This window comes from Pygocentrus nattereri, chromosome 4 (genome assembly GCF_015220715.1).
Source record: "Pygocentrus nattereri isolate fPygNat1 chromosome 4, fPygNat1.pri, whole genome shotgun sequence".
NCBI lineage: Eukaryota > Metazoa > Chordata > Actinopteri > Characiformes > Serrasalmidae > Pygocentrus > Pygocentrus nattereri.
In genome coordinates, this window is record NC_051214.1 from 22,931,718 (window position 1) to 22,944,913 (window position 13,196).

General features: G+C 42.5%; 1 long non-coding RNA gene across 1 annotated transcript; it reads left to right on the top strand.

The window, feature by feature from the left end:
- Nucleotides 1-10,663: 10,663 nt before the first annotated feature.
- LOC108416922 lies at nt 10,664-12,761 on the top strand. Its single transcript, XR_005130183.1, has 4 exons — nt 10,664-10,685; nt 12,100-12,173; nt 12,283-12,381; nt 12,586-12,761. It is a non-coding gene; the product is annotated as an uncharacterized LOC108416922 (long non-coding RNA).
- Nucleotides 12,762-13,196: the final 435 nt, after the last annotated feature.

Genomic DNA, 13,196 nt, shown 5'->3' on the forward strand with positions numbered 1-13,196 from the left:
GTACAACGTGGCGTTGGTGGATTGAGCGAGACATGATGTCCCAAATGTGCTCAATCGGATTCAGGTCTGGGGAAAGGGGCGGGCCAGTCCATAGCTTCAATGCTTTCATCTTGAAGGAACTGCTGACACACTCCAGCCACATGAGGTCTAGCATTGTCCTTCATTAGTAGGAACCCGGGGCCAACCGCACCAGCATATGGTCTCACAAGGGGTCTGAGGATCTCATCTCGGTACCTAATAGCAGTCAGGCTACCTCTGGCGAACACATGGAGGGCTGTGCAGCCCTCCAAAGAATTGCCACCCCACACCATTACTGACCCAATGTCAAACCGGTCATACTGAAGGATGTTGCAGGCAGCAGATCGCTCTCCACGGCGTCTCCAGACTCTGTAACGTCTGTCACATGTGCTCAGTGAGAACTTACTTTCATCTGTGAAGAGCACAGGGCGCCAGTGGTGAATTTGTCAATTCTGGTGTTCTCTGGCAAATGCGAAGCATCCTGCAGGGTGTTGGGCACAACCCCCATCTGTGGACGTCGGACCCTCATACCATCCTCATGGAGTCGGTTTCTAACCGTTTGTGCAGACACATGCACATTTGTCGCCTGCTGGACGTAATTTTGCAGGGCTCTGGCAGTGCTCCTCCTGTTCCTCCTTGCACAAAGGCGGAGGTAGCAGTCCTGCTGCTGGGTTGTTGCCCTCCTATGGCCTCCTCCACGTCTCCTGGTGTACTGGCCTGTCTCCTGGTAGCGCCTCCAGCCTCTGGACACTACGCTGACAGACACAGCAAACCTTCTTGCCACAGCTCGCATTGATGTGCCATCCTGGATGAGCTGCAATAACTGAGCCGCTTGTGTGGGTTGTAGAGTCCGTCTCATGCTACCACGAGTGTGAAAGCACCACCAACATTCAAAAGTGACCAAAACGTCAGCCAGAAAGCAGAAAGGTACTCAGAAGTGGTCTGTGGTCCCCACCTGCAGAACCACTCCTTTATTGAGTGTGTCTTGCTAATTGCCAATAATTTCCACCTGTTGTCTGTTCCATTTGCACAACAGCTGTGAAATTGATTGTCAGTGTTGCTTCCTAAGTGGACAGTTTGATTTCACAGAAGTTTGATTTACTTGGAGTTATATTGTGTTGTTTAAGTGTTCCCTTTATTTTTTTGAGCAGTGTACATTTTAACCTTATGCTTGTGTTGAGAATTTGTAGGACTAGCCCTGTTGTGTTGTCAGACAGTAGCCCAGTCTTTCTGGAGATTGACCCTAACATGATGAATCCAAGATCAATGTTCTGGAACCTGAGCTCCTCATTATTAAATGTGGAATCATTCTGTTCATAAACCAGAGAGAAAATATCCCAGTACTGGCAGGACAAGCAGCTTTGCTCTACTTCATCAGCCACCATATGGAACTCTGTTAAGGCTACTTTCAGAGGTCATGCCATTGCTGACACATCCTTGCAGGCACAATTACAGGCATGAAAAGTAAACATGTTGATTCTGAGGGTCTCTTTTTAAAATAATGATGTAAATGTGCGCCATCCCAAAACAACTGGAACTCCTTGTCCTGCCAAAATTCCGTCCAGCCCCTGCTGAATGTTCATTCGCTCCAGTGGTGTGTCCCCCTCTCTGTGGGGATTCTGCCACACCTCCTCTTCACGGTCTGCAGTGGCAGAAATGAAAATAAATGGAACTTCCTTTAAAAATGAGCCTTTTAGTAAAACTGTACACTTTTCCTCCAAACAACTTCCAAACATGAATAAGATGAAATGCATCACCATCAACAGCTGTAAAGAACCATCAGACCCCTTTAAGTGCAGCACAATCATGGAGTAAATCATGAGCTCACAAGATGAACTGAAACCTCATCACTGCGTGTGGTGAAACAGTAAGGAAGGAGAACTTAGACGCCAAACATGTCTTTGTTGAATGACTGTATTTGGACTAAGCAGGAAATCATATACGAGTCATTATCAGTATGCTGTGTCTTTGGGTGGCGCGCATTCCTCAGGCTCTGAATCTCACTTGAACTCCATCTCCCAGAATCGTCAGGGAGATCACATGACTCCTGTGACCTCTGAACTGCCTTCAGGCTCCACTCAGGCTCTAACTGTCCCGAATACTAATTTGGTTCACCTGTTTCACAAGTCATGGGCTTTAGCAGAGTAAGGTTGTGAAGTATTGTATCGTTTTATTGTTTATGTGATTTGCTGTTTATGACCATTTTGACTGTTTTTCCCGACCCTTTGGATTGTCTGCCTTTTGATCACTCACTGTTATTTGACCCTTTGGACTGTCTTCTAGAATTTGCCCTTTTGCCTCACCCTTTGGTTGTTCTGCCGATTGTTATGTTGTGGATCTGCTCGTATTTTCTTGTTTTGACCCATGCCTGCTTTGTGACCACGAGCCTGTTTCATGTTTCCCTCAGTAAAGCCTCTCGATCATTTTTCCCGCAAGCATCTGACTCATTCTGTGTCGTTACACTGCAACCTCATAACTTTAAAACAATGACTTAAGATTTAAAATTCTGCTGTAACCTCTCGTTTTCTTTTTTACAGGTGGTGGAGGATCCTGGACGGACAGCGGACAATGAGGAACGAAAACGCCTGGGACGGAGAATCCCATTTCTTCTTGTTACCCCTGCCCCTTGTTTTTGAGTGTCACCCTGAGCCCCTGTTACAACTTACAAGGACCCCCCAGAAAAAAACAGCCCGTCTCCTATGATAGCAGAGAAGGGAAAAGTTCAGCTCCTCACTGCTGGGCTTTAGTTTTATTTTGGGGAGTAAAAGTTTTCAATGAGGGGATTTAAGACAATTGTTTATGATCGCCCACCGATAATTCTTTAGTGATACGAAGCAAAACTCAGATATTCACCAGGCGTAAAATAGGTAAAATAGGTCTGAGGGGGTTTTGGGGAGAGAGGCTTTTAAAAATACTCTTTTTATTTAAATGCAGTAGCCCGTTACCTTAAACAGACTGTTTTACACAAACGTATTATCTGACATGGTCAAAATAAGATTATATTACAAATTCATATTTCAAAAACTAATCTCATCTTAATTTAGCAGTGTTATTTCATCTTACAGCATTATTTTATTTAAAGTTAGTGTAGTATACTGAACAGTACTTTGAGCTATATGGTTATCCAAAGTTGCAGTTTCAAAACACTAAACGATGATGGGTAAAACAGTCTTGAGCCCCACCACACTGGAGTAACTAATGGAGAGTTGTACGTTTATTTTCTACTCAGTAAACCAAAATCGTTCCCCTGTCTCAGTGTGAGTTCATATCACTTGTGGATACAACAGTTAGTAAATCCTGAACTACTAAGTTAGATAGAGGGCGAAAATCGTTTATGTCTGTTATTTAACAAATGACCATAGCTGCCCAGCTGAAATGTGACCACGTCCTGATAATAATGTTAAAAGTGTAAGTCAGTTTGTCAGGTAGCTGCAGTTACTGATGTAAAAAGGTCAAAACCAAAGTGTGATAACCTGTAAGTTCTGAATATAGTGAGAGGCTCCCTGTGCTGCATTCTTTTTTTTTTTCCCAAATGATTTTTTATTGGGGCGGCACGGTGGTGTGGTGGGTAGCGCTGTCGCCTCACAGCAAGGAGGGCCTGGGTTCGATTCCCCGGCCGGGTGACCGGGGTCCTCTCTATGTGGAGTTTGCATGTTCTCCCCGTGTCTGCGTGGGTTTCCTCCGGATTCTCCGGTTTCCTCCCACAGTCCAAAGACATGCAGTCAGGCCAATTGGGTGTGCTAAATTGTCCTTAGGTGTGAGTGTGTGAGTGACTGTCTGTGTCTGTGTCTGCCCTGCGATGGACTGGCGACCTGTCCAGGGTGTATCCTGCCTTCCGCCCGAAGACTGCTGGGATAGGCTCCAGCTCCCCCCGCGACCCTGACGGAGAAGTGGCTTAGAAAATGGATGGATGGATTTTTTATTGATGACTTCGAGGGAAAAGCAAACCAGCATACAATCAAAATACTTGTACATAAGTCATCCATTTTCACACTTAAGAAATATACACTTACCATACAAAAATAAATAACTACACAAATTAGAATAAACAGAATAATAATAATAATAATAGTAAAAAAAATTAAAATTAAAATTAATTTTTAAAAATTGTAATAAAAATTAAATAAATAAATTAAAAAAAATAAAATTAAAAAAATATATATTAACTCTCAACCCCTTCAACCCCCTCAATTGTTAACTCAGTAAGAGCATTAAAAAAGGTAATGAAAGGTTGCCATCTCAAAAAATGTATTAGTAGATCCCCTCAAGCTAAACTTAATCTTTTCCATACAGAGGAAAAAGGAAACGTCCTTTAACCACAAGGAGAATGAAGGCGGGGAAACTGACTTCCAGCTCAAAAGAATTCTATGTCTAGCTAATAATAATGCAAAAGCTATAGCCTTACAAACCTCAACCGCATATACAGGGATGACCTCGTGCTCACTGAAAATTGCCCACAGGGGATCTGGATCCAACTTGCACTTAAACACCCTAGAAAGAGTGCAAAAAATTTGACCAGAATTTATCAAGTTTTATGCATGACCAAAGCATGTGCAATAGGTCAGCCGGATCAGAACCACACCTCGGGCAAGCAGCATCAGTGTTCGTGAAGATTTTAGCTAGTCTGGCCTTAGTATAGTAAGCCCTGTGAACCAGCTTTAACTGCATCAAGCCCAGTCTGGCACATGATGAAGAGGAGTTGATCTTGGACAGGGCCTTTGCCCACCATTCATCGCCCAACTCCCTGCCAAACTCTGTCTCCCACTTGTCCCTGAATGTAAGACCCACCTCCGGTTGGAGAGACATAATACAATTATAAACTTGTGATATAAAACCTTTTGTGTCAGGTTTCAAACTGCATATCTCCTCCCAGGGTTCGTTCATCGGTTCATGAGGAAAAGAAGTGAAAAGTGTTTGGGCACAATGACGGACTTGTAAGTAGTGAAAGAAATTTGTTGGGGGAAGTTTAAATTTATCACTCAGTTTTTCAAAACTAGAAAAGATTTTATTCTCATATAAATCACGGAAGTTATTAATCCCTAGACTCGCCCATTGTAAAAAGGTGGAATCAGTCAAGGAGGGGGGGAACAAATGATTATAACAAATAGGAATCAATGACGATGCATTCTGAGATTTAGCTAACCCTCTAAGCTGTGACCAAATTTTCAAAGTCGACAAAACCACAGGATTAACTGAGTAATGTTCCTGGGACAGTGGAAGAGTAGAAAAGACCATAGCAAGCAGGGAGGTTGAACTACATGACAAGGATTCCAGTCTACACCAGTCTATCTCCGGTGAATGTAGCCAAAAGCAAATCTTTTGCACATTGGCGGCCAAATAGTAATAAAATAAATTGGGAGTGCTAATCCACCGTCAATTTTAGATTTCTGCAAAATAGGTTTCCTAATCCGAGGGACCTTTCCAGACCAAATGAAATTAGTAACAGCCTTATCAATGTCTTTGAAAAAGGATTTGGGTAGGAATACAGGGAGGCATTGGAATAAGTATAAAAATTTAGGTAGAATGCTCATCTTCACACATTGGAAGGCCAAGGAGAGAGGGAGACTATTCCATCTCTGAAAATCAGCATTCATCTCTGCAATCAAAGGGGGAAAATTAGCACGTACAATAGATGATATATTGTGCGTAATATTAACACCCAAGTATCTAAAGCCCGCTGGTGAAAGGCGGAACGGGATAGCGGCCCGAGTTAAATTATGAGCATCCCGACTCACAGGGAAGCATTCGCTCTTCTGGAAATTTAATTTATAACCTGAAAACCAAATTCTTTTAATATCGATTCTGCTACTGGGATCGTTTCCAGAGGGTCTCGAAGATATAAAAGTAAGTCATCTGCATATAGGGAAACTTTGCTCTCTATACCTTGTCGCAGAATACCTTTGATACGCAAAGATGACCGAAGAGTAATGGACAAGGGCTCCAAAGCTAAGTAGAATAACAACGGGGACAAGGGGCAACCTTGAGTCCCACGAAATAAAGGAAAATACGGAGAGCTAACAGAGTTAGTGCTCACGCTTGCCTGAGGGGAGGTATAAAGCAATTTGATCCAAGAGATCAGTTTGTCACCAAACCTAAATTTACTTAGAACAAAAAACATGTAATCCCACTCAATGCGATCAAAGGCTTTTTCTGCATCTAAGGAAATGATAACTTCCGAGACGAGGGGCGTACTTGGAGTAAAAATTATATTTAATAACTTTCGGATATTAAAAAATAGGTGTCGTACCTTAAAACCTGTTTGTTCCTCTGAAATAATCAAGGGTAAGGTGTTTTCCATACGTTTGGCCAAGATTTTAGCTAAAATTTTATGCTCACAACACAGAAGGCTTATTGGCCTATATGAGCTACAAAGACTACGGTCCTTATCCTTTTTTAACAAAAGTGAAATAGTGGCTTGGGTTATTGTTGGTGGCAGCTTACCATTCTGGAGGGATTCATTGTACATATCTAATAAAAGTGGGGCCAATTTATCACAAAACTTCTTATAAAATTCAATAGTAAACCCGTCCGGACCAGGCGACTTACCATTTTTCATAGATTTAATGGCATCTGTTATTTCTTGTAGAGAAATTGTTTTGTCGAGTTCCATACTTGTTGCCGGATCTAGGGAAGGAATTTCAAGATTATTTATGAACGAGTGCATTCGGTCTGTATTGCCAGGGCCCTCCGATGCGTACAGTGTAGAATAAAATTTCTCAAAGACTTTATTAATGTCCCTTGGATTAGTGACCAAATTGCCCATATCATCTAATATTTGGGGGATCAACCTAGATGCTGCCTGTCTCCTAAGTTGGTGAGCTAACAAGCGGCTGTTTTTGTCTCCATATTCATGAAGATGTCCCTTAGACCGCAGGATAAGAGCTTCTGCTTCTTTGGTGGAAAGCAAGTTATACTCTGGAGATCGAGGCGTTGTTTGTATAGAGCTGTGGAGGCAGCAATTTTCTTATCTAGAGCCGCTATGGATAGACAGGTCCGCCAGCTGTTTTAGTCTGGTCTTTCTCTCGAATGCCGAATATGAAATAATTTCCCCCCTTAAAAACGCCTTGTGTGATTCCCACAAGATAGCATTAGATGTTGAATCAGATTTGTTGGTAGCCAAGAAAAAAAATCAATAGAGTTAGAGATTTTAGTGCAAAATTCTTCAGTTGACAAAAGTAGAGCGCTAAACCGCCATGGGGCCCTCCCTTTCTCATATAAAGAAAACCTAATGACCATTTGTACTGGCCCATGATCTGAGATTACAATAGGTAAATATTCAATATTTTCAATGGAGTCTAGAAATTGCTGATCAGTAAAAAAGTAATCAATGCGAGAGAAAGATTGGTGAGGGTGTGAAAAAAAAGAATGATTTGGCTGAAGGGTTCCTAATTCTCCAGGGGTCAATACAACCATTGTCCTCCATAATCTGAGATAAGAATGGGCCATCTTAGAACAGGGGGTACATTTGGCCCCAGATCGATCCAGCATTGGGTCTATAATACAATTGAGGTCGCCACCAAAGATCAGTTTGTGTGTACTTAGGTCAGGAAGATTAGAGAAAAGCCCAGTCATAAACTCAGCATCATCCCAGTTCGGAGCGTAAACGTTCACCAATAAGACAGGAGTTTGAAAGAGGAGGCCGGAAATAACAATGTATCTACCGTTTTGGTCTGATATAATTTTTAAAGGCTTAAACAGAACCCTCTTATGAAATAAAATGGCAACGCCCTTGATCGAGAATTATAATTGGAATGAAAAACATGGCTGATCCACCCCTTACGTAACTTGGTGTGCTCTGCTTTGGACAGATGAGTTTCTTGTAAATAGATAATGTCCGCATTTAATTGTTTAAGGTGAGAGAAAACCTTTACATTTTTAAGAGGGACTGCAGTCCCTTTACATTCCATGAAAGAAACCTAACCCCTTGTCCTAGATTCTGGCTCATCAGAAGATAGTATTATTTCGGCAGAGAGGGAAGAGAGGGAAAAGAAAGAGAAAAAGAAAAAAAAAAAAAAAAAAAAAAAAAAAACATCCCACACATGAGAAACCCCACAACAAGAAACGAAACCCAAACACCCACGTACCACCCACTTCCCAAACAACCACCCTGAACGAGTTTCAGGTACAGGCCAAATCCCTCTATCTATACCCCTAACTTACACGCACTGCTCCCCACAGCGTTGTGCACAAACCTGTGTAAACATTCCAAAACCTTAAAGCAAAGTTTTATGATAACAGAAAGTCACGTTTATATACACCTAAGCAATTCAAATACTGCAGTCGCCCGGTATCTTTACTGCCACTACACCTAGCTGGCCCTCCATAATAAGGTGATCATATATTTGTAAACAGTGCAGAGGGCACACATTTATAATCAAATTGTTACACAGGATGAGCAAAAATGAGCCATCGACAGTTTGTACACTAACATCCAACAAGTCCTCCACAACAAGGAGATAAAATTACAAACATTGCTGCATATGAGTATTTGTATTGTAATCATATACAAGACCTTGAACCAGGTAGATCAACAGGTATTCTTACCATACCTCAGCACTCAGCAAACCCAAAGGTAGTCCTCATCAAAGTTTGTTAAAGAAAGCCTGAGCCGCTTCTGGAGCATCAAAGGTTACTGTCCGCCCTTCAAAGTCAACGTGCAAACGTGCTGGGAAAACCAGCCTGAAGCGGATTTCCTTGCTGTACAACGCCGCTTTTATGTCGCGAAATGCGGCGCGTCTGCGGGAGAGATCAGCACTATAGTCCGGAAAGATCCAGATTTTGTGACCACGAAAAGAGAGCTCACCCCGACCATTTCTGAGAACGAATTCCTTATCTTGGAAGTTGTGAAACAACGATGAACGCTCTGGGCTTGTTATGCGTACCTCTGTTAGCTGGTGGGCGACCTAGCCTGTGAGCTCTGTCCAGAACGGGTCGATACTGGAATTTCTCAGCTCCGAACACCTCAAAGAGGAGATCAGTCATGAAATTCACGGCATTGTCCCCCTCTAGTTTTTCAGGAATCCCTATCACGCAAAGATTAGCTCTCCTCGAGCGATTTTCCAGATCGTCCAGCTTGTCCTGGAGTTCAGCATTGAGGGCTCGAAGAGATTCGCATTTGTTTTCCAGTGTGACAATTCTATCACTGTGGACAGATGCGGCGTCCTCTAAGGCTTTAATGCTACCTGCGTGCGAGACCAGAGTCTGTTTAATGGAGTCCAGTGATTCCTGAATAGGTTGTAAGGCCTTGCTCAGTGTGTTTGCGTGGTCAGACACAAGCGATTGTTCCAACTTTAACACTGGCAAAAACCACGTTGGGGGCGAAGTGTCAGTGTCAGCAGCTCGTTCTACCTCTGAAGCAGTGGCCAACCAGGAACTCTCCGGACTCTCCACAGGTAAGAGACGTTTCTCCATAGCCAACTTAGCGTTAGCCTCCTCCAGTGTAGCAGCTTTAGCCGAGAACATGCATTCAATGGCGGAGGGTCGGGTTGCCGAAGTAGTCTTCGAAGTTGTTTTCTCCCTGAGATTACGTGACATTGTGTAGTCTGTTACACTGCCATAACTAAACTCCTGTACGGTGTCGAATAAACAAAGAAAGGATGCTTAATTCTAGTAAAACTGAACACAACCCGCGGGAGCAGCGTTGACACACGTCTACTCTAGTACCGCCATCACCCGGAAGTCCCCTGTGCTGCATTCTTAAACACAGACTTAAAAAAAGCAGAAACATCTCAAAAGTCAAAGTACCATTTTACTATATAATTAAATGCAGTCATTATGCTAGTAGTGAATTATGCAGCCTGTCACATCCCAGATAGCGAGCCACTATTGGTCCAATGACTTGATAAGGTCAACACCTCAGACCGCCCAGATTATTGTCCTGCTTACAAAATCTAGTTTTTTAATCTTCACAAACAGATTTTTAAATGCACACACTCTTATTTTGTAAAATAGAATTATAAAAATATGAGCTAAAGTAAATGAGTTAATAATTTGCAGAGGACAAGTGTAATGATGCAAGGTACCCCCTTAGCACATTACCACTATAAATGACTGTAGACATCAGACATCCCAAGTCTCCCGGGAGTTTTTTCGTGATCGGGAAAAAAAAAGTCTGTGTCGCCTACGTGTGCATTTGTGTGCGCTCTTGGCCGCTCGTTCTAGATTCTAGGAGATTTTATCTGGCTTGTGGGCATCAGGGAACCGCTATGTATAATCGTATAATATGCGGGAGACTCCCAGAGCGTCCGGGACCCTTGGGATGTCTGAGACATACTTACCTGTTTTAACATGCACTGCTCATACTCACCTGGTAGGTCCTAAAAGAGTACTCAGTGTGACTCCTGGGCTTTTACTTACCTGGGCGAGTCCACCCTCTGTAGTAGAGGAGGGGAGTGAGAACCGGTAAATGCAAAGAGAAAAGTGAATCATGTGAACATTGTAAATAACAGTGATTGATTACTGTTTCTATGGCCTTGTATTTTGATGGCCACGTATAACGTTGTGCCATATTCATTTCAACATGTAAATAGGAAATGTATGGTTTAGTTTCCTACCTGTGGGGGGAATGGAATAGCTTGGGGGAGGAGCTACCTGTATATATACGGCTCTGTAACCACAGATTGGGGTGCTTCTTCCCCTTTGGTAGCAGTGCTGGACTACACCTGTTTGTAAGGATTATTTCAGTGACTAGACTTATGTGACTTTGCAGTCACAGTCTAATTATTTCTGTTGATTGAGGTTGTGTTTGTTTTTTTTTCTTTTTGTTTTAAAAAAAAAAATACACCGTTGTGGCAAAAAAAAGGTGATGGGTTAAAAAAGAACTTCTCTACTCCTGCCCTTTTTTTCAGTGTCTAGCTGCTTGCCCTACACTACCCATAAGGCGTACCATATTTCTTTTGGGGGTAATTGTGGCCACGCTTTATCGCAACAAGAAGAGAAAAAGTCTTCTTCTTTCGGCTGCTCCCTTTAGGGGTCGCCACAGCGGATCATCTGCCGCCATCTTGCCCTATCTACTGCCTCCTCTACTTTTACACCAAGGAAAGATAAAAAGTAATGAAAGTTAATTGGACTGTTAGAGGAAAAGTGATAAAGCATCATTGTGTCTCATCGTCTTTGCCGCTGGTGGGCCACCTGGAAAACACTAAACAAAAAGCCAGTGGGCTGCTAGCTTTGCCCTCAGTGGGCCCACAGTGAGCTCTACTTCTCTCTGAAACTTGAGTAAAGACAATAGGAAGTGACGGTTAATACAGAAGTCAGGGTAACACTGCTGTTGTCCTAGTTGAGACTGTATTTAGGAAATTTAGTCAGGATGTTTCTGTAATACTGTTTTCTTATCTGGAGTTAGGATAAGATTATGAAGTTAGGAACTTTTGTTCTGTAATAACTCAAGTTGTCATGGTTACTAAACAGATAAGATTTTAGTTAAGATGTTTCTGTAATTCGGCAACAAAGAAAAAAAGCGGTCAGCTCGTAGTGACCCTTCAGCTGCCCTTCATTCTGGAGACTTTTTGAACAATACTGCAGATACTCTTTACACTGTACAAGCCTTTCAGCATCATCAATATGCCAGTTACTGTTTAAACTGTTTTCCTCAGGACCGGAGGAACAGAAGCCGGCCATCTGGCCTTCAGGCTGTGCCCCCATGGCAAAGGTGGTTTTATCAGTTTGAAATTACTGCAGATCATGAAGATCATTCATACTTATCTCCACCAACGTCCCTGTATTAACCATTTATTTGTCTTTGCTGTAAGAGGTTTCTGTGCTCAGCTGGCAGCAGGTGGTCTTAATTCCATACCTTTCTTGTGGACCACAGATGAGAATTCGGGTCAAATTCAGCTTTTCACACAGTTTAACGCCTTAAATGACCAGGACACACGTTTAATTACACACTTCTATGATCTAAGAGTAGCTCAGCCAGTTTGTACTGGAGTCCCTGTATTGACTGAAAAATGAACCTTAGTATGTAGTGAGTTTGGGATTTTAGGGGGTTTAATGCAAAGAAAAGATTTTTCCCACCAATGTCTGATTAACACCTCAGTCTCCCCTAAACACTTTACTGTCTCTTCTCCTCTGTCCCTGTAGCTGCACTGCCGAGCTTTACACAGAGCAAGCAGGGTGTTTTCTTACGTCTTCAGCCACTTTTTGACAGCACAAAGGTTTGTTTTCACACTTTCAGCACAGAGAAACACTTTACTGACTGTTGTAGTTTGATTTTGAATGTGACGATGGTGAAGTTGATGAGATGTTTTCTCCTGATTCCTGCAGCTGGTGGAGTTGAAGCTCTAGCCTCAGACCATCTGTGAGGGGCTGGAGTCTGAGCACTGGTGGGTGCTCAGCAATGAATTTTATCATTTGTTCCCAGAGGTGAGACTGAGATATTAAAGCAGGTTCATATTTTCACTATGATTATATTTTCTGATGTCTCTGTTTTACTGTCTTTTTAACCTCATGGTGTCACTGCTGTGTCCTGCATCTAGATAAAGCTATAATCTCATTTGGACTGTAAGACTTTTGCTGCCAGATTTCCGTATCTAGATATTTTCATCAACATCTCATCTTCTCATTCAGTGCAATGGAACATCAAAGAGTGAGGCGGCCATCTACCTCCACACTGACTCAGCGGAGTCGTCACTGCAGAATGTTACACTGCTTAGAACTTCCTTGTGTACTTTTGTAGTTACAGTTAAAAGATTGAAACATAGTCTTTCTGTAAAATTGTGTCCAAATATAGTTTTATGCATTTTCAGCCTTTCTCTGTGTTTTTCAGCAAACCAAAGTGTTGAAGACACTTGCTTTGTCATTTTGGGGAAGGGGGAAGAAGACCCCCCCCCCCACTGACATGCAGTGAGTCCAAGTCAGTGGTTGGGGTCTAAACTTTTACTTTTTGTGTCAAACATCTTGCATTTGTGTGTGCAAAGACCCATTTCACTGCAGGAATTGTTATATCCTAATGTCAGCGCATACTGATCAATATATATCATGACCGATGCCATTTGTGTGAATATAAACTCTGCTATTTTGATTAATAAAGGGGAGAGACTTTCTGAGTACAGACACTGTCTCTGTGGTCATTTGAGTTCCCCCCAGCCGACTGGACTCTTAGAAGGACTGAGGGCTTCTGGCTAAGTTCACAGCTTTGGTATTGAGGTCAAACCCTAGAACCTAAAACATGATCAAAC